We start from the raw sequence: 22,330 nt of genomic DNA, 5'->3' as shown, positions 1-22,330 counted from the left end.
ACCTTGATCGAACGACGACGGGCTGTTATTTCGATAAATTCGAAATAACACCCATCAAGGCCAAGGGCCTTCCCCATCTAAAAGGAAAAGTTCAACCTCGATCGAATGACGACGGGCTGATATTTTGATAAGTTTGAAATAACACCCTTCAAGGCCAAGGGCATTCTCCATCAAAAAATAAAGGTTCGACCTCGATCGAACGACGACGGGCTATTTTTTTTAAAAGTTCGAAATAACACCGTTCAAGGCCAAAGGCCTTTGCCATCAAAAAAGAAAGGTTCGACCTTGATCGAACGACGACGGGTTGTTGTTTCAGTAAGTTCAAAATAACACCCTTCAAGGACAAGAGTTTTCGCCATCAAAAAAGAAAGGTTCGACCTTGATCGAACGACGACGAGCTGTTATTTCGATAAGTTTGATATAACACCCTTCAAGGCCAAGGGCTTTTGCCATCAAAAAAGAAAGGTTCGACCTTGATGAAACGACGACGGGCTGTTATTTTGATAATTTCGAAATAACACCCTTCAAGGCCAAGGGCCTTCGCCATTAAAAAAGAAAGGTTCGACCTCGATCGAACGATGATGGGCTATTATTTCGATAAGTTCGAAATAACACCCTTCAAGGCCAAGGGCCTTCGCATCAAAAAAGAAAGGTTTTACCTCGATCGAACGACGACGGGCTTTTATTTCGATAAGTACGAAATAACACCCTTCAAGGCCAAGGGACTTCGCCATCAAAAAAGAAAGGTTCGACCTCGATCGAATGACGACGGGCTGTTATTTAAATAAATTCGAAATAACACCCTTCAAGGCCAATGGCCTTCGCCATCAAAAAAGAAAGGTTCGACCTTGATCGAACGACGACGGGCTGTTATTTCGATAAGTTCGAAATAACACCCTTCAAGGCCAAGGGCCTTCGCCATTAAAAAAGAAAGGTCTGACCTCGATCGAACGACGACGGGCTGTTGTTTCGATAAGTTCGAAAAAAACACCCTTTAAGGGCAAGGGCCTTCGCCATCAAAAAAGGATGGTTCGACCTTGATCGAACGACGACGGGTTGTTATTTCGATAATTTTGAAATAACACCCTCCAAGGCCAAGGGCCTTCGCCATTAAAAAATAAAGGTTCGACCTCGATAGAACGACGATGGGCTGTTATTTCGATAAGTTCGAAATAACACCCTTCAAGGGCACGGGCCTTCGCCATTAAAAAAGAAAGGTTCGACCTCTATCAAGCGATGACGGGCTGTTATTTCGATAAGTTCAAAATAACACCCTTCAAGGACATGGTCCTTCGCCATCAAAAAAGAAAGGTTCGACCTCGATCGAACGACAACGGGCTGTTATTTCAATAATTTCGAAATAACACCCTTCAAGGCCAAGGGCCTTCGCCATTAAAAAATAAAGGTTCGACCTCGATAGAATGACGACGGGCTGTTGTTTCGATAAGTTCGAAAAAACACCCTTCAAGGGCAAGGGCCTTCGCCATCAAAAAAGAAAGGTTTGACCTTGATCGAAAGATGACGGGCTGTTATTTCGATAAGTTCGAAATAATACCCTTCAAGGCCAAGGGACTTCGCTATCAAAAAAGAAAGGTTCGACCTCGATCGAACGACAACGGGCTGTTATTTCAATAATTTCGAAATAACACCCTTCAAGGCCAAGGGCCTTCGCCATTAAAAAATAAAGGTTCGACCTCGATCGAACGATGATGGGCTATTATTTCGATAAGTTCGAAATAACACCCTTCAAGGCCAAGGGCCTTCGCATCAAAAAAGAAAGGTTCGACCTCGATCGAACGACGACGGGCTTTTATTTCGATAAGTACGAAATAACATCCTTCAAGGCCAAGGGACTTCGCCATCAAAAAAGAAAGGTTCGACCTCGATCGAATGACGACGGGCTGTTATTTCAATAAATTCGAAATAACACCCTTCAAGGCCAATGGCCTTCGCCATCAAAAAAGAAAGGTTCGACCTTGATCGAACGACGACGGGCTGTTATTTCGATAAGTTCGAAATAACACCCTTCAAGGCCAAGGTCCTACGCCATTAAAAAATAAAGGTCCGACCTCGATAGAACGACGACGGGCTGTTGTTTCGATAAGTTTGAAAAAAACACCCTTTAAGGGCAAGGGCCTTCGCCATCAAAAAAGGATGGTTCGACCTTGATCGAACGACGACGGGTTGTTATTTCGATAATTTTGAAATAACACCCTTCAAGGCCAAGGGCCTTCGCCATTAAAAAATAAAGGTTCGACCTCGATAGAACGACGATGGGCTGTTATTTCGATAAGTTCGAAATAACACCCTTCAAGGGCACGGGCCTTCGCCATTAAAAAAGAAAGGTTCGACCTCTATCGAGCGATGACGGGCTGTTATTTCGATAAGTTCGAAATAACACCCTTCAAGGACATGGTCCTTCGCCATCAAAAAAGAAAGGTTCGACCTCGATCGAACGACAACGGGCTGTTATTTCAATAATTTCGAAATAACACCCTTCAAGGCCAAGGGCCTTCGCCTTTAAAAAATAAAGGTTCGACCTCGATAGAATGACGACGGGCTGTTGTTTCGATAAGTTCGAAAAAACACCCTTCAAGGGCAAGGGCCTTCGCCATCAAAAAAGAAAGGTTTGACCTTGATCGAAAGATGACGGGCTGTTATTTCGATAAGTTCGAAATAACACCCTACAAGGCCAAGGACCTTCCCCATAAAAAAGGAACGGTTCTACCTTGATCGAACGACGACGGGTTGTTATTTCAATAAGTTCAAAATAACACCCTTCAAGGCCGAGGTTCTTCGCCATCAAAAAATAATGGTTCGACCTCGATCGAACGATGACGGGCTGTTATTTTGATAAGTTCCATATAACACCCTTCAAGGCCAAGGCCCTTCGCCATTAAAAAATAAAGGTTCGACCTCGATAAAACGACGACGGGCTGTTATTTCGATAATTTCGAAATAACACCCTTCAAGGCTAAGGACCTTCGCCATTAAAAAAGAAAGGTTCGACCTCGATCGAACGACGATGGTCTATTATTTCGATAAGTTCGAAATAACACCCTTCAAGGCCAAGGGCCTTCGCCATCAAAAAAGAAAGGTTCGACCTCGATCGAACGACAACGGGCTGTTATTTCAATAATTTCGAAATAACACCCTTCAAGGCCAAGGGCCTTCGCCATTAAAAAATAAAGGTTCGACATCGATAGAACGACGACGGGCTGTTGTTTCGATAAGTTCGAAAAAATACCCATCAAGGGCGAGGGCCTTGGCCATCAAAAAAGAAAGGTTTGACCTTGATCGAACGACGACGGGCTGTTATTTCGATAATTTTAAAATAACACCCTTCAAGGCCAAGGACCTTCGCCATTAAAAAATAAAGGTTCGACCTCGATAGAACGACGACGGGCTGTTATTTCGATAAGTTCGAAAAAACACCCTTCAAGGGCACGGGCTTTCGCAATTAAAAAAGAAAGGTTTGACCTCGATCGAGCGATGACGGGCTGTTATTTCGATAAGTTCAAAATAACACCCTTCAAGTACAAGGTCCTTCGCCATCAAAAAAGAAACGTTCGACCTCGATCGAACGACGACGAGCTGTAACACCCATCAACGCCAAGGGCCTTCCCCATCTAAAAGGAAAAGTTCAACCTCGATCGAATGACGACGGGCTGATATTTTGATAAGTTCGAAATAACACCCTTCAAGGCCAAGGGCATTCTCCATCAAAAAAGAAAGGTTCGACCTCGATCGAACGACGACGGGCTATTGTTTTTTAAAAGTTCGAAATAACACCCTTCAAGGCCAAAGGCCTTTGCCATCAAAAAAGAAAGGTTGGACCTTGATCGAACGACGACGGGTTGTTGTTTCAGTAAGTTCAAAATAACACCCTTCAAGGACAAGAGTTTTCGCCATCAAAAAAGAAAGGTTCGACCTTGATCGAATGACGACGAGCTGTTATTTCGATAAGTTTGATATAACACCCTTCAAGGCCAAGGGCTTTTTCCATCAAAAAGAAAGGTTCGACCTTGATCGAACGACGACGGGCTGTTATTTTGATAATTTCGAAATAACACCCTTCAAGGCCAAGGGTCTTCGCCATTAAAAAAGAAAGGTTCGACCTCGATCGAACGACGATGGTCTATTATTTCGATAAGTTCGAAATAACACCCTTCAAGGCCAAGGGCCTTCGCCATCAAAAAAGAAAGGTTCGACCTTGATCGAACGACGACGGGCTGTTATTTCGATAATTTCGAAATAACAACCTTCAAGGCCAAGGGCCTTCGCCATTAAAAAATAAAGGTTCAACATCGATAGAACGACGACGGGCTGTTGTTTCGATAAGTTTGAAAAAATACCCATCAAGGGCGAGGGCCTTGGCCATCAAAAAAGAAAGGTTTGACCTTGATCGAACGACGACGGGCTGTTATTTCGATAATTTTAAAATAACACCCTTCAAGGCCAAGGACCTTCGCCATTAAAAAATAAAGGTTCGACCTCGATAGAACGACGACGGGCTGTTATTTCGATAAGTTCGAAAAAACACCCTTCAAGGGCACGGGCTTTCGCAATTTAAAAAGAAAGGTTTGACCTCGATCGAGCGATGACGGGCTGTTATTTCGATAAGTTCAAAATAACACCCTTCAAGGACAATGTCCTTCGCCATCAAAAAAGAAAGGTTCGACCTCGATCGAACGACGACGGGCTGTTATTTCGATAAATTCGAAATAACACCCATCAAGGCCAAGGGCCTTCCCCATCTAAAAGGAAAAGTTCAACCTCGATCGAATGACGACGGGCTGATATTTTGATAAGTTCGAAATAACACCCTTCAAGGCCAAGGGCATTCTCCATCAAAAAAGAAAGGTTCGACCTCGATCGAACGACGACGGGCTATTTTTTTTAAAAGTTCGAAATAACACCCTTCAAGGCCAAAGGCCTTTGCCATCAAAAAAGAAAGGTTGGACCTTGATCGAACGACGACGGGTTGTTGTTTCAGTAAGTTCAAAATAACACCCTTCAAGGACAAGAGTTTTCGCCATCAAAAAAGAAAGGTTCGACCTTGATCGAATGACGACGAGCTGTTATTTCGATAAGTTTGATATAACACCCTTCAAGGCCAAGGGCTTTTGCCATCAAAAAAGAAAGGTTCGACCTTGATCGAACGACGACGGGCTGTTATTTTGATAATTTCGAAATAACACCCTTCAAGGCCAAGGGTCTTCGCCATTAAAAAAGAAAGGTTCGACCTCGATCGAACGATTATGGGCTATTATTTCGATAAGTTCGAAATAACACCCTTCAAGGCCAAGGGCCTTCGCATCAAAAAAGAAAGGTTCGACCTCGATCGAACGACGACGGGATTTTATTTCGATAAGTACGAAATAACACCCTTCAAGGCCAAGGGACTTCGCCATCAAAAAAGAAAGGTTCGACCTCGATCGAATGACGACGGGCTGTTATTTCAATAAATTCGAAATAACACCCTTCAAGGCCAATGGCCTTCGCCATCAAAAAAGAAAGGTTCGACCTTGATCGAACGACGACGGGCTGTTATTTCGATAAGTTCGAAATAACACCCTTCAAGGCCAAGGGCCTTCGCCATTAAAAAATAAAGGTCCGACCTCGATAGAACGACGACGGGCTGTTGTTTCGATAAGTTCGAAAAAAACACCCTTTAAGGGCAGGGGCCTTCGCCATCAAAAAAGGATGGTTCGACCTTGATCGAACGACGACGGGTTGTTATTTCGATAATTTTGAAATAACACCCTTCAAGGCCAAGGGCCTTCGCCTTAAAAAATAAAGGTTCGACCTCGATAGAACGACGATGGGCTGTTATTTCGATAAGTTCGAAATAACACCCTTCAAGGGCACGGGCCTTCGCCATTAAAAAAGAAAGGCTCGACCTCTATCGAGCGATGACGGGCTGTTATTTCGATAAGTTCAAAATAACACCCTTCAAGGACATGGTCCTTCGCCATCAAAAAAGAAAGGTTCGACCTCGATCGAACGACGACGGGCTGTTATTTCAATAATTTCGAAATAACACCCTTCAAGGCCAAGGGCCTTCGCCATTAAAAAATAAAGGTTCGACCTCGATAGAATGACGACGGGCTGTTGTTTCGATAAGTTCGAAAAAACACCCTTCAAGGGCAAGGGCCTTCGCCATCAAAAAAGAAAGGTTTGACCTTGATCGAAAGATGACGGGCAGTTATTTCGATAAGTTCGAAATAACACCCTACAAGGCCAAGGACCTTCCCCATAAAAAAAGGAACGGTTCGACCTTGATCGAACGACGACGGGTTGTTATTTCAATAAGTTCAAAATAACACCCTTCAAGGCCGAGGTTCTTCGCCATCAAAAAAGAATGGTTCGACCTCGATCGAACGACGATGGGCTGTTATTTTGATATGTTCCATATAACACCCTTCAAGGGCGAGGGCCTTGGCCATCAAAAAATAAAGGTTCGACCTCGATAAAACGACGACGGGCTGTTATTTCGATAATTTCGAAATAACACCCTTCAAGGCCAAGGGCCTTCGCCATTAAAAAATAAAGGTTCGACCTCGATAGAACGACGACGGGCTGTTGTTTCGATAAGTTCGAAAAAACACCCTTCAAGGGCACGGGCTTTCGCAATTAAAAAAGAAAGGTTTGACCTCGATCGAGCGATGACGGGCTGTTATTTCGATAAGTTCAAAATAACACCCTTCAAGGACAATGTCCTTCGCCATCAAAAAAGAAAGGTTCGACCTCGATCGAATGACGACGGGCTGTTATTTTGATAATTTCGAAATAACACCCTTCAAGGCCAAGGGTCTTCGCCATTAAAAAAGAAAGGTTCGACCTCGATCGAACGATTATGGGCTATTATTTCGATAAGTTCGAAATAACACCCTTCAAGGCCAAGGGCCTTCGCATCAAAAAAGAAAGGTTCGACCTCGATCGAACGACGACGGGATTTTATTTCGATAAGTACGAAATAACACCCTTCAAGGCCAAGGGACTTCGCCATCAAAAAAGAAAGGTTCGACCTCGATCGAATGACGACGGGCTGTTATTTCAATAAATTCGAAATAACACCCTTCAAGGCCAATGGCCTTCGCCATCAAAAAAGAAAGGTTCGACCTTGATCGAACGACGACGGGCTGTTATTTCGATAAGTTCGAAATAACACCCTTCAAGGCCAAGGGCCTTCGCCATTAAAAAATAAAGGTCCGACCTCGATAGAACGACGACGGGCTGTTGTTTCGATAAGTTCGAAAAAAACACCCTTTAAGGGCAGGGGCCTTCGCCATCAAAAAAGGATGGTTCGACCTTGATCGAACGACGACGGGTTGTTATTTCGATAATTTTGAAATAACACCCTTCAAGGCCAAGGGCCTTCGCCTTAAAAAATAAAGGTTCGACCTCGATAGAACGACGATGGGCTGTTATTTCGATAAGTTCGAAATAACACCCTTCAAGGGCACGGGCCTTCGCCATTAAAAAAGAAAGGTTCGACCTCTATCGAGCGATGACGGGCTGTTATTTCGATAAGTTCAAAATAACACCCTTCAAGGACATGGTCCTTCGCCATCAAAAAAGAAAGGTTCGACCTCGATCGAACGACGACGGGCTGTTATTTCAATAATTTCGAAATAACACCCTTCAAGGCCAAGGGCCTTCGCCATTAAAAAATAAAGGTTCGACCTCGATAGAATGACGACGGGCTGTTGTTTCGATAAGTTCGAAAAAATACCCTTCAAGGGCAAGGGCCTTCGCCATCAAAAAAGAAAGGTTTGACCTTGATCGAAAGATGACGGGCAGTTATTTCGATAAGTTCGAAATAACACCCTACAAGGCCAAGGACCTTCCCCATAAAAAAAGGAACGGTTCGACCTTGATCGAACGACGACGGGTTGTTATTTCAATAAGTTCAAAATAACACCCTTCAAGGCCGAGGTTCTTCGCCATCAAAAAAGAATGGTTCGACCTCGATCGAACGACGACGGGCTGTTATTTTGATAAGTTCCATATAACACCCTTCAAGGGCGAGGGCCTTGGCCATCAAAAAATAAAGGTTCGACCTCGATAAAACGACGACGGGCTGTTATTTCGATAATTTCGAAATAACACCCTTCAAGGCCAAGGGCCTTCGCCATTAAAAAATAAAGGTTCGACCTCGATAGAACGACGACGGGCTGTTGTTTCGATAAGTTCGAAAAAATACCCATCAAGGGCGAGGGCCTTGGCCATCAAAAAAGAAAGGTTTGACCTTGATCGAACGACGACGGGCTGTTATTTCGATAATTTTAAAATAACACCCTTCAAGGCCAAGGACCTTCGCCATTAAAAAATAAAGGTTCGACCTCGATAGAACGACGACGGGCTGTTATTTCGATAAGTTCGAAAAAACACCCTTCAAGGGCACGGGCTTTCGCAATTAAAAAAGAAAGGTTTGACCTCGATCGAGCGATGACGGGCTGTTAATTCGATAAGTTCAAAATAACACCCTTCAAGTACAAGGTCCTTCGCCATTAAAAAAGAAAGGTTCGACCTCGATCGAACGACGACGAGCTGTAACACCCATCAACGCCAAGGGCCTTCCCCATCTAAAAGGAAAAGTTCAACCTCGATCGAATGACGACGGGCTGATATTTTGATAAGTTCGAAATAACACCCTTCAAGGCCAAGGGCATTCTCCATCAAAAAAGAAAGGTTCGACCTCGATCGAACGACGACGGGCTATTGTTTTTTAAAAGTTCGAAATAACACCCTTCAAGGCCAAAGGCCTTTGCCATCAAAAAAGAAAGGTTGGACCTTGATCGAACGACGACGGGTTGTTGTTTCAGTAAGTTCAAAATAACACCCTTCAAGGACAAGAGTTTTCGCCATCAAAAAAGAAAGGTTCGACCTTGATCGAATGACGACGAGCTGTTATTTCGATAAGTTTGATATAACACCCTTCAAGGCCAAGGGCTTTTTCCATCAAAAAAGAAAGGTTCAACCTTGATCGAACGACGACGGGCTGTTATTTTGATAATTTCGAAATAACACCCTTCAAGGCCAAGGGTCTTCGCCATTAAAAAAGAAAGGTTCGACCTCGATCGAACGACGATGGTCTATTATTTCGATAAGTTCGAAATAACACCCTTCAAGGCCAAGGGCCTTCGCCATCAAAAAAGAAAGGTTCGACCTTGATCGAACGACGACGGGCTGTTATTTCGATAATTTCGAAATAACAACCTTCAAGGCCAAGGGCCTTCGCCATTAAAAAATAAAGGTTCAACATCGATAGAACGACGACGGGCTGTTGTTTCGATAAGTTTGAAAAAATACCCATCAAGGGCGAGGGCCTTGGCCATCAAAAAAGAAAGGTTTGACCTTGATCGAACGACGACGGGCTGTTATTTCGATAATTTTAAAATAACACCCTTCAAGGCCAAGGACCTTCGCCATTAAAAAATAAAGGTTCGACCTCGATAGAACGACGACGGGCTGTTATTTCGATAAGTTCGAAAAAACACCCTTCAAGGGCACGGGCTTTCGCAATTAAAAAAGAAAGGTTTGACCTCGATCGAGCGATGACGGGCTGTTAATTCGATAAGTTCAAAATAACACCCTTCAAGTACAAGGTCCTTCGCCATCAAAAAAGAAAGGTTCGACCTCGATCGAACGACGACGAGCTGTAACACCCATCAACGCCAAGGGCCTTCCCCATCTAAAAGGAAAAGTTCAACCTCGATCGAATGACGACGGGCTGATATTTTGATAAGTTCGAAATAACACCCTTCAAGGCCAAGGGCATTCTCCATCAAAAAAGAAAGGTTCGACCTCGATCGAACGACGACGGGCTATTGTTTTTTAAAAGTTCGAAATAACACCCTTCAAGGCCAAAGGCCTTTGCCATCAAAAAAGAAAGGTTGGACCTTGATCGAACGACGACGGGTTGTTGTTTCAGTAAGTTCAAAATAACACCCTTCAAGGACAAGAGTTTTCGCCATCAAAAAAGAAAGGTTCGACCTTGATCGAATGACGACGAGCTGTTATTTCGATAAGTTTGATATAACACCCTTCAAGGCCAAGGGCTTTTTCCATCAAAAAAGAAAGGTTCAACCTTGATCGAACGACGACGGGCTGTTATTTTGATAATTTCGAAATAACACCCTTCAAGGCCAATGGTCTTCGCCATTAAAAAAGAAAGGTTCGACCTCGATCGAACGACGATGGTCTATTATTTCGATAAGTTCGAAATAACACCCTTCAAGGCCAAGGGCCTTCGCCATCAAAAAAGAAAGGTTCGACCTTGATCGAACGACGACGGGCTGTTATTTCGATAATTTCGAAATAACAACCTTCAAGGCCAAGGGCCTTCGCCATTAAAAAATAAAGGTTCAACATCGATAGAACGACGACGGGCTGTTGTTTCGATAAGTTTGAAAAAATACCCATCAAGGGCGAGGGCCTTGGCCATCAAAAAAGAAAGGTTTGACCTTGATCGAACGACGACGGGCTGTTATTTCGATAATTTTAAAATAACACCCTTCAAGGCCAAGGACCTTCGCCATTAAAAAATAAAGGTTCGACCTCGATAGAACGACGACGGGCTGTTATTTCGATAAGTTCGAAAAAACACCCTTCAAGGGCACGGGCTTTCGCAATTAAAAAAGAAAGGTTTGACCTCGATCGAGCGATGACGGGCTGTTATTTCGATAAGTTCAAAATAACACCCTACAAGGACAAGGACCTTCGCCATCAAAAAAGAAAGGTTCGACCTCGATCGAACGACGACGGGCTGTTATTTCGATAAATTCGAAATAACACCCATCAAGGCCAAGGGCCTTCCCCATCTAAAAGGAAAAGTTCAACCTCGATCGAATGACGACGGGCTGATATTTTGATAAGTTCGAAATAACACCCTTCAAGGCCAAGGGCATTCTCCATCAAAAAAGAAAGGTTCGACCTCGATCGAACGACGACGGGCTATTTTTTTTAAAAGTTCGAAATAACACCCTTCAAGGCCAAAGGCCTTTGCCATCAAAAAAGAAAGGTTGGACCTTGATCGAACGACGACGGGTTGTTGTTTCAGTAAGTTCAAAATAACACCCTTCAAAGGACAAGAGTTTTCGCCATCAAAAAAGAAAGGTTCGACCTTGATCGAATGACGACGAGCTGTTATTTCGATAAGTTTGATATAACACCCTTCAAGGCCAAGGGCTTTTGCCATCAAAAAGAAAGGTTCGACCTTGATCGAACGACGACGGGCTGTTATTTTGATAATTTCGAAATAACACCCTTCAATGCCAAGGGCCTTCGCCATTAAAAAATAAAGGTTCGACCTCGATAGAATGACGACGGGCTGTTATTTCGATAAGTTCGAAAAAACACCCTTCAAGGGCAAGGGGCTTCGCCATCAAAAAAGAAAGGTTTGACCTTGATCGAAAGATGACGGGCAGTTATTTCGATAAGTTCGAAATAACACCCTACAAGGCCAAGGACCTTCCCCATAAAAAAAGGAACGGTTCGACCTTGATCGAACGACGACGGGTTGTTATTTCAATAAGTTCAAAATAACACCCTTCAAGGCCGAGGTTCTTTGCCATCAAAAAAGAATGGTTCGACCTCGATCGAATGACGACGGGCTGTTATTTTGATAAGTTCCATATAACACCCTTCAAGGGCGAGGGCCTTGGCCATCAAAAAATAAAGGTTCGACCTCGATAAAACGACGACGGGCTGTTATTTCGATAATTTCGAAATAACACCCTTCAAGGCCAAGGGCCTTCGCCATTAAAAAATAAAGGTTCGACCTCGATAGAACGACGACGGGCTGTTGTTTCGATAAGTTCGAAAAAACACCCTTCAAGGGCGAGGGCCTTGGCCATCAAAAAAGAAAGGTTTGACCTTGATCGAACGACGACGGGCTGTTATTTCGATAATTTTAAAATAACACCCTTCAAGGCCAAGGACCTTCGCCATTAAAAAATAAAGGTTCGACCTCGATAGAACGACGACGGGCTGTTATTTCGATAAGTTCGAAAAAACACCCTTCAAGGGCACGGGCTTTCGCAATTAAAAAAGAAAGGTTTGACCTCGATCGAGCGATGACGGGCTGTTATTTCGATAAGTTCAAAATAACACCCTTCAAGTACAAGGTCCTTCGCCATCAAAAAAGAAAGGTTCGACCTCGATCGAACGACGACGAGCTGTAACACCCATCAACGCCAAGGGCCTTCCCCATCTAAAAGGAAAAGTTCAACCTCGATCGAATGACGACGGGCTGATATTTTGATAAGTTCGAAATAACACCCTTCAAGGCCAAGGGCATTCTCCATCAAAAAAGAAAGGTTCGACCTCGATCGAACGACGACGGGCTATTGTTTTTTAAACGTTCGAAATAACACCCTTCAAGGCCAAAGGCCTTTGCCATAAAAAAAGAAAGGTTGGACCTTGATCGAACGACGACGGGTTGTTGTTTCAGTAAGTTCAAAATAACACCCTTCAAGGACAAGAGTTTTCGCCATCAAAAAAGAAAGGTTCGACCTTGATCGAATGACGACGAGCTGTTATTTCGATAAGTTTGATATAACACCCTTCAAGGCCAAGGGCTTTTTCCATCAAAAAAGAAAGGTTCGACCTTGATCGAACGACGACGGGCTGTTATTTTGATAATTTCGAAATAACACCCTTCAAGGCCAAGGGTCTTCGCCATTAAAAAAGAAAGGTTCGACCTCGATCGAACGACGATGATCTATTATTTCGATAAGTTCGAAATAACACCCTTCAAGGCCAAGGGCCTTCGCCATCAAAAAAGAAAGGTTCGACCTTGATCGAACGACGACGGGCTGTTATTTCGATAATTTCGAAATAACAACCTTCAAGGCCAAGGGCCTTCGCCATTAAAAAATAAAGGTTCAACATCGATAGAACGACGACGGGCTGTTGTTTCGATAAGTTTGAAAAAATACCCATCAAGGGCGAGGGCCTTGGCCATCAAAAAAGAAAGGTTTGACCTTGATCGAACGACGACGGGCTGTTATTTCGATAATTTTAAAATAACACCCTTCAAGGCCAAGGACCTTCGCCATTAAAAAATAAAGGTTCGACCTCGATAGAACGACGACGGGCTGTTATTTCGATAAGTTCGAAAAAACACCCTTCAAGGGCACGGGCTTTCGCAATTAAAAAAGAAAGGTTTGACCTCGATCGAGCGATGACGGGCTGTTATTTCGATAAGTTCAAAATAACACCCTTCAAGGACAATGTCCTTCGCCATCAAAAAAGAAAGGTTCGACCTCGATCGAACGACGACGGGCTGTTATTTCGATAAATTCGAAATAACACCCATCAAGGCCAAGGGCCTTCCCCATCTAAAAGGAAAAGTTCAACCTCGATCGAATGACGATGGGCTGATATTTTGATAAGTTCGAAATAACACCCTTCAAGGCCAAGGGCATTCTCCATCAAAAAAGAAAGGTTCGACCTCGATCGAACGACGACGGGCTATTTTTTTTAAAAGTTCGAAATAACACCCTTCAAGGCCAAAGGCCTTTGCCATCAAAAAAGAAAGGTTGGACCTTGATCGAACGACGACGGGTTGTTGTTTCAGTAAGTTCAAAATAACACCCTTCAAGGACAAGAGTTTTCGCCATCAAAAAAGAAAGGTTCGACCTTGATCGAATGACGACGAGCTGTTATTTCGATAAGTTTGATATAACACCCTTCAAGGCCAAGGGCTTTTGCCATCAAAAAGAAAGGTTCGACCTTGATCGAACGACGACGGGCTGTTATTTTGATAATTTCGAAATAACACCCTTCAAGGCCAAGGGTCTTCGCCATTAAAAAAGAAAGGTTCGACCTCGATCGAACGATTATGGGCTATTATTTCGATAAGTTCGAAATAACACCCTTCAAGGCCAAGGGCCTTCGCATCAAAAAAGAAAGGTTCGACCTCGATCGAACGACGACGGGATTTTATTTCGATAAGTACGAAATAACACCCTTCAAGGCCAAGGGACTTCGCCATCAAAAAAGAAAGGTTCGACCTCGATCGAATGACGACGGGCTGTTATTTCAATAAATTCGAAATAACACCCTTCAAGGCCAATGGCCTTCGCCATCAAAAAAGAAAGGTTCGACCTTGATCGAACGATGACGGGCTGTTATTTCGATAAGTTCGAAATAACACCCTTCAAGGCCAAGGGCCTTCGCCATTAAAAAATAAAGGTCTGACCTCGATAGAACGACGACGGGCTGTTGTTTCGATAAGTTCGAAAAAAACACCCTTTAAGGGCAGAGGCCTTCGCCATCAAAAAAGGATGGTTCGACCTTGATCGAACGACGACGGGTTGTTATTTCGATAATTTTGAAATAACACCCTTCAAGGCCAAGGGCCTTCGCCTTAAAAAATAAAGGTTCGACCTCGATAGAACGACGATGGGCTGTTATTTCGATAAGTTCAAAATAACACCCTTCAAGGGCACGGGCCTTCGCCATTAAAAAAGAAAGGTTCGACCTCTATCGAGCGATGACGGGCTGTTATTTCGATAAGTTCAAAATAACACCCTTCAAGGACATGGTCCTTCGCCATCAAAAAAGAAAGGTTCGACCTCGATCGAACGACGACGGGCTGTTATTTCAATAATTTCGAAATAACACCCTTCAAGGCCAAGGGCCTTCGCCATTAAAAAATAAAGGTTCGACCTCGATAGAATGACGACGGGCTGTTGTTTCGATAAGTTCGAAAAAACACCCTTCAAGGGCAAGGGCCTTCGCCATCAAAAAGAAAGGTTTGACCTTGATCGAAAGATGACGGGCAGTTATTTCGATAAGTTCAAAATAACACCCTACAAGGCCAAGGACCTTCCCCATAAAAAAAGGAACGGTTCGACCTTGATCGAACGACGACGGGTTGTTATTTCAATAAGTTCAAAATAACACCCTTCAAGGCCGAGGTTCTTCGCCATCAAAAAAGAATGGTTCGACCTCGATCGAACGACGACGGGCTGTTATTTTGATAAGTTCCATATAACACCCTTCAAGGGCGAGGGCCTTGGCCATCAAAAAATAAAGGTTCGACCTCGATAAAACGACGACGGGCTGTTATTTCGATAATTTCGAAATAACACCCTTCAAGGCCAAGGGCCTTCGCCATTAAAAAATAAAGGTTCGACCTCGATAGAACGACGACGGGCTGTTGTTTCGATAAGTTCGAAAAAACACCCTTCAAGGGCACGGGCTTTCGCAATTAAAAAAGAAAGGTTTGACCTCGATCGAGCGATGACGGGCTGTTATTTCGATAAGTTCAAAATAACACCCTTCAAGGACAATGTCCTTCGCCATCAAAAAAGAAAGGTTCGACCTCGATCGAACGACGACGGGCTGTTATTTTGATAATTTCGAAATAACACCCTTCAAGGCCAAGGGTCTTCGCCATTAAAAAAGAAAGGTTCGACCTCGATCGAACGATTATGGGCTATTATTTCGATAAGTTCGAAATAACACCCTTCAAGGCCAAGGGCCTTCGCATCAAAAAAGAAAGGTTCGACCTCGATCGAACGACGACGGGATTTTATTTCGATAAGTACGAAATAACACCCTTCAAGGCCAAGGGACTTTGCCATCAAAAAAGAAAGGTTCGACCTCGATCGAATGACGACGGGCTGTTATTTCAATAAATTCGAAATAACACCCTTCAAGGCCAATGGCCTTCGCCATCAAAAAAGAAAGGTTCGACCTTGATCGAACGACGACGGGCTGTTATTTCGATAAGTTCGAAATAACACCCTTCAAGGCCAAGGGCCTTCGCCATTAAAAAATAAAGGTCCGACCTCGATAGAACGACGACGGGCTGTTGTTTCGATAAGTTCGAAAAAAACACCCTTTAAGGGCAGGGGCCTTCGCCATCAAAAAAGGATGGTTCGACCTTGATCGAACGACGACGGGTTGTTATTTCGATAATTTTGAAATAACACCCTTCAAGGCCAAGGGCCTTCGCCTTAAAAAATAAAGGTTCGACCTCGATAGAACGACGATGGGCTGTTATTTCGATAAGTTCGAAATAACACCCTTCAAGGGCACGGGCCTTCGCCATTAAAAAAGAAAGGTTCGACCTCTATCGAGCGATGACGGGCTGTTATTTCGATAAGTTCAAAATAACACCCTTCAAGGACATGGTCCTTCGCCATCAAAAAAGAAAGGTTCGACCTCGATCGAACGACGACGGGCTGTTATTTCAATAATTTCGAAATAACACCCTTCAAGGCCAAGGGCCTTCGCCATTAAAAAATAAAGGTTCGACCTCGATAGAATGACGACGGGCTGTTGTTTCGATAAGTTCGAAAAAACACCCTTCAAGGGCAAGGGCCTTCGCCATCAAAAAAGAAAGGTTTGACCTTGATCGAAAGATGACGGGCAGTTATTTCGATAAGTTCGAAATAACACCCTACAAGGCCAAGGACCTTCCCCATAAAAAAAGAAACGGTTCGACCTTGATCGAACGACGACGGGTTGTTATTTCAATAAGTTCAAAATAACACCCTTCAAGGCCGAGGTTCTTCGCCATCAAAAAAGAATGGTTCGACCTCGATCGAACGACGACGGGCTGTTATTTTGATAAGTTCCATATAACACCCTTCAAGGGCGAGGGCCTTGGCCATCAAAAAATAAAGGTTCGACCTCGATAAAACGACGACGGGCTGTTATTTCGATAATTTCGAAATAACACCCTTCAAGGCCAAGGGCCTTCGCCATTAAAAAATAAAGGTTCGACCTCGATAGAACGACGACGGGCTGTTGTTTCGATAAGTTCGAAAAAACACCCTTCAAGGGCACGGGCTTTCGCAATTAAAAAGAAAGGTTTGACCTCGATCGAGCGATGACGGGCTGTTATTTCGATAAGTTCAAAATAACACCCTTCAAGGACAATGTCCTTCGCCATCAAAAAAGAAAGGTTCGACCTCGATCGAACGACGACGGGCTGTTATTTCGATAAATTTGAAATAACACCCATCAAGGCCAAGGGCCTTCCCCATCTAAAAGGAAAAGTTCAACATCGATCGAATGACGACGGGCTGATATTTTGATAAGTTCGAAATAACACCCTTCAAGGCCAAGGGCATTCTCCATCAAAAAAGAAAGGTTCGACCTCGATCGAACGACGACGGGCTATTTTTTTTAAAAGTTCGAAATAACACCCTTCAAGGCCAAAGGCCTTTGCCATCAAAAAAGAAAGGTTGGACCTTGATCGAACGATGACGGGTTGTTGTTTCAGTAAGTCCAAAATAACACCCTTCAAGGACAAGAGTTTTCGCCATCAAAAAAGAAAGGTTTGACCTTGATCGAATGACGACGAGCTGTTATTTCGATAAGTTTGATATAACGCCCTTCAAGGCCAAGGGCTTTTGCCATCAAAAAGAAAGGTTCGACCTTGATCGAACGACGACGGGCTGTTATTTTGATAATTTCGAAATAACACCCTTCAAGGCCAAGGGTCTTCGCCATTAAAAAAGAAAGGTTCGACCTCGATCGAACGATGATGGGCTATTATTTCGATAAGTTCGAAATAACACCCTTCAAGGCCAAGGGCCTTCGCATCAAAAAAGAAAGGTTCGACCTCGATCGAACGACGACGGGCTTTTATTTCGATAAGTACGAAATAACACCCTTCAAGGCCAAGGGACTTCGCCATCAAAAAAGAAAGGTTCGACCTCGATCGAATGACGACGGGCTGTTATTTCAATAAATTCGAAATAACACCCTTCAAGGCCAATGGCCTTCGCCATCAAAAAAGAAAGGTTCGACCTTGATCGAACGACGACGGGTTGTTATTTCGATAAGTTCGAAATAACACCCTTCAAGGCCAAGGGCCTTCGCCATTAAAAAAGAAAGGTCCGACCTCGATAGAACGACGACGGGTTGTTGTTTCGATAAGTTCGAAAAAAACACCCTTTAAGGGCAGGGGCCTTCGCCATCAAAAAAGGATGGTTCGACCTTGATCGAACGATGACGGGTTGTTATTTTGATAATTTTTAAATAACACCCTTCAAGGCCAAGGGCCTTCGCCTTAAAAAATAAAGGTTCGACCTCGATAGAACGACGAGGAGATGTTATTTCGATAAGTTTGATATAACACCCTTCAAGGCCAAGGGCTTTCGCCATCAAAAAAGAAAGGTTCGACCTTGATCGAACGATGACGGGCTGTTATTTTGATAATTTCGAAATAACACCCTTCAAGGCCAAGGGCCTTCGCCATTAAAAAAGAAAGGTTCGACCTCGATCGAACGATGATGGGCTATTATTTCGATAAGTTCGAAATAACACCCTTCAAGGACAAGGTCCTTCGCCATCAAAAAAGAAAGGTTCGACCTCGATCGAACGACTACAGGCTGTTATTTCGATAAGTTTGATATAACACCCTTCAAGGCCAAGGGCATTTCCCATCAAAAAGGAAAAGTTCGACCACGATCGAACGACGACTGGCTGATATTTTGATAAGTTCGAAATAACACCCTTCAAGGCCAAGGGCCTTCTCCGTCAAAAAAGAAAGGTTCGACCTCGATCGAACGACGACGGGCTGTCATTTCGATAAATTCGAACTAACACCCATCAAGGCCAAGAACCTTCCCCATCTAAAAGGAAAAGTTCAACCTCGATCGAATGACGACGGGCTGATATTTTGATAAGTTCGAAATAACACCCTTCAAGGCCAAGGGCATTCCCCATCAAAAAGGAAAAGTTCGACCACGATCGAACGACGACTGACTGATATTTTGATAAGTTCGAAATAACACCCTTCAAGGCCAAGGGCCTTCTCCGTCAAAAAAGAAAGGTTCGACCTCGATCGAACGACGACGGGCTGTCATTTCGATAAATTCGAACTAACACCCATCAAGGCCAAGGGCCTTCCCCATCTAAAAGGAAAAGTTCAACCTTGATCGAATGACGACGGGCTGATATTTTGATAAGTTCGAAATAACACCCTTCAAGGCCAAGGGCATTCTCCATCAAAAAAGAAAGGTTCGACCTCGATCGAACGACGACGGGCTATTTTTTTGATAAGTTCGAAATAACACCCTTCAAGGCCAAGGGCCTTCGCCATCAAAAAAGAAAGGTTTGACCTCGATCGAATGACGACGGGCTGTCATTTCGATAAGTTCGAAAAAACACTCTTCAAGGGCAAGGACCTTCGCCATAAAAAAAGGAAAGGTTCGACCTTGATCGAACGACGATGGGTTGTTGTTTCAGTAAGTTCAAAATAACACCCTTAAAGGACAAGGGTTTTTGCCATCAAAAAAGAAAGGTTCGACCTTTATTGAACGACGACGAGCTGTTATTTCGATAAGTTTGATATAACACCCTTCAAGGCCAAGGGCTTTCGCCATCAAAAAAGAAAGGTTCGATCTTGATCGAACGATGACGGGCTGTTATTTTGATAATTTCGAAATAACACCCTTCAAGGCCAAGGGCCTTCGCCATTAAAAAAGAAAGGTTCGACCTCGATCGAACGATGATGGGCTATTATTTCGATAAGTTCGAAATAACACCCTTCAAGGACAAGGTCCTTCGCCATCAAAAAAGAAAGGTTCGACCTCGATCGAACGACTACAGGCTGTTATTTCGATAAGTTTGATATAACACCCTTCAAGGCCAAGGGCTTTCGCCATCAAAAAAGAAAGGTTCGACCTTGATCGAACGATGACGGGCTGTTATTTTGATAATTTCGAATAACACCCTTCAAGGCCAAGGGCCTTCGCCATTAAAAAAGAAAGGTTCGACCTCGATCGAACGATGATGGGCTATTATTTCGATAAGTTCGAAATAACACCCTTCAAGGACAAGGTCCTTCGCCATCAAAAAAGAAAGGTTCGACCTCGATCGAACGACTACAGGCTGTTATTTCGATAAGTTCGAAATAACACCCTTCAAGGCCAAGGGCATTCCCCATCAAAAAGGAAAAGTTCGACCACGATCGAACGACGACTGGCTGATATTTTGATAAGTTCGAAATAACACCCTTCAAGGCCAAGGGCCTTCTCCGTCTAAAAAGAAGGTTCGACCTCGATCGAACGACGACGGGCTATTATTTCGATAAGTTCGAAATAACACCCTTCAAGGCCAAGGACCTTCACCATCAAAAAAGAAAGGTTCGACCTCGATCGAACGACTACGGGCTGTTATTTCGAACTTATCGAAATAACACCCTTCAAGGACAAGGTCCTTCGCCATCAAAAAAGAAAGGTTCGACCTCGATCGAACGACTACAGGCTGTTATTTCGATAAGTTCAAAATAACACCCTTCAAGGCCAAGGGCATTCCCCATCAAAAAGGAAAAGTTCGACCACGATCGAACGACGACTGGCTGATATTTTGATAAGTTCGAAATAACACCCTTCAAGGCCAAGGGCCTTCTCCGTCAAAAAAGAAAGGTTCGACCTCGATCGAACGACGACGGGCTATTTTTTTGATAAGTTCGAAATAACACCCTTCAAGGCCAAGGGCCTTCGCCATCAAAAAAGAAAGGTTTGACCTCGATCGAATGACGACGGGCTGTCATTTCGATAAGTTCGAAAAAACACTCTTCAAGGGCAAGGACCTTCGCCATAAAAAAAGGAAAGGTTCGACCTTGATCGAACGACGATGGGTTGTTGTTTCAGTAAGTTCAAAATAACACCCTTAAAGGACAAGGGTTTTTGCCATCAAAAAAGAAAGGTTCGACCTTGATTGAACGACGACGAGCTGTTATTTCGATAAGTTTGATATAACACCCTTCAAGGCCAAGGGCTTTCGCCATCAAAAAAGAAAGGTTCGATCTTGATCGAACGATGACGGGCTGTTATTTTGATAATTTCGAAATAACACCCTTCAAGGCCAAGGGCCTTCGCCATTAAAAAATAAAGGTTCGACCTCGATCGAACGATGATGGGCTATTATTTCGATAAGTTCGAAATAACACCCTTCAAGGACAAGGTCCTTCGCCATCAAAAAAGAAAGGTTCGACCTCGATCGAACGACTACAGGCTGTTATTTCGATAAGTTTGATATAACACCCTTCAAGGCCAAGGGCTTTCGCCATCAAAAAAGAAAGGTTCGACCTTGATCGAACGATGACGGGCTGTTATTTTGATAATTTCGAATAACACCCTTCAAGGCCAAGGGCCTTCGCCATTAAAAAAGAAAGGTTCGACCTCGATCGAACGATGATGGGCTATTATTTCGATAAGTTCGAAATAACACCCTTCAAGGACAAGGTCCTTCGCCATCAAAAAAGAAAGGTTCGACCTCGATCGAACGACTACAGGCTGTTATTTCGATAAGTTCGAAATAACACCCTTCAAGGCCAAGGGCATTCCCCATCAAAAAGGAAAAGTTCGACCACGATCGAACGACGACTGGCTGATATTTTGATAAGTTCGAAATAACACCCTTCAAGGCCAAGGGCCTTCTCCGACAAAAAAGAAAGGTTCGACCTCGATCGAACGACGACGGGCTATTATTTCGATAAGTTCGAAATAACACCCTTCAAGGCCAAGGACCTTCACCATCAAAAAAGAAAGGTTCGACCTCGATCGAACGACTACGGGCTGTTATTTCGAACTTATCAAAATAACACCCTTCAAGGACAAGGTCCTTCGCCATCAAAAAAGAAAGGTTCGACCTCGATCGAACGACTACAGGCTGTTATTTCGATAAGTTCAAAATAACACCCTTCAAGGCCAAGGGCATTCCCATCAAAAAAGAAAGGTTCGACCTCGATCGAACGATGATGGGCTATTATTTCGATAAGTTCGAAATAACACCCTTCAAGGCCAAGGGCCTTCGCATCAAAAAAGAAAGGTTCGACCTCGATCGAACGACGACGGGCTTTTATTTCGATAAGTACGAAATAACACCCTTCAAGGCCAAGGGACTTCGCCATCAAAAAAGAAAGGTTCGACCTCGATCGAATGACGACGGGCTGTTATTTCAATAAATTCGAAATAACACCCTTCAAGGCCAATGGCCTTCGCCATCAAAAAAGAAAGGTTCGACCTTGATCGAACGACGACGGGCTGTTATTTCGATAAGTTCGAAATAACACCCTTCAAGGCCAAGGGCCTTCGCCATTAAAAAAGAAAGGTCCGACCTCGATAGAACGACGACGGGCTGTTGTTTCGATAAGTTCGAAAAAAACACCCTTTAAGGGCAGGGGCCTTCGCCATCAAAAAAGGATGGTTCGACCTTGATCGAACGACGACGGGTTGTTATTTCGATAATTTTTAAATAACACACTTCAAGGCCAAGGGCCTTCGCCTTAAAAAATAAAGGTTCGACCTCGATAGAACGACGATGGGCTGTTATTTCGATAAGTTCG

The sequence above is a fragment of the Nicotiana sylvestris genome, chromosome 3 (genome assembly GCF_000393655.2).
Source record: "Nicotiana sylvestris chromosome 3, ASM39365v2, whole genome shotgun sequence".
Lineage (NCBI taxonomy): Eukaryota > Viridiplantae > Streptophyta > Magnoliopsida > Solanales > Solanaceae > Nicotiana > Nicotiana sylvestris.
This window is presented reverse-complemented; position numbering follows the sequence as displayed.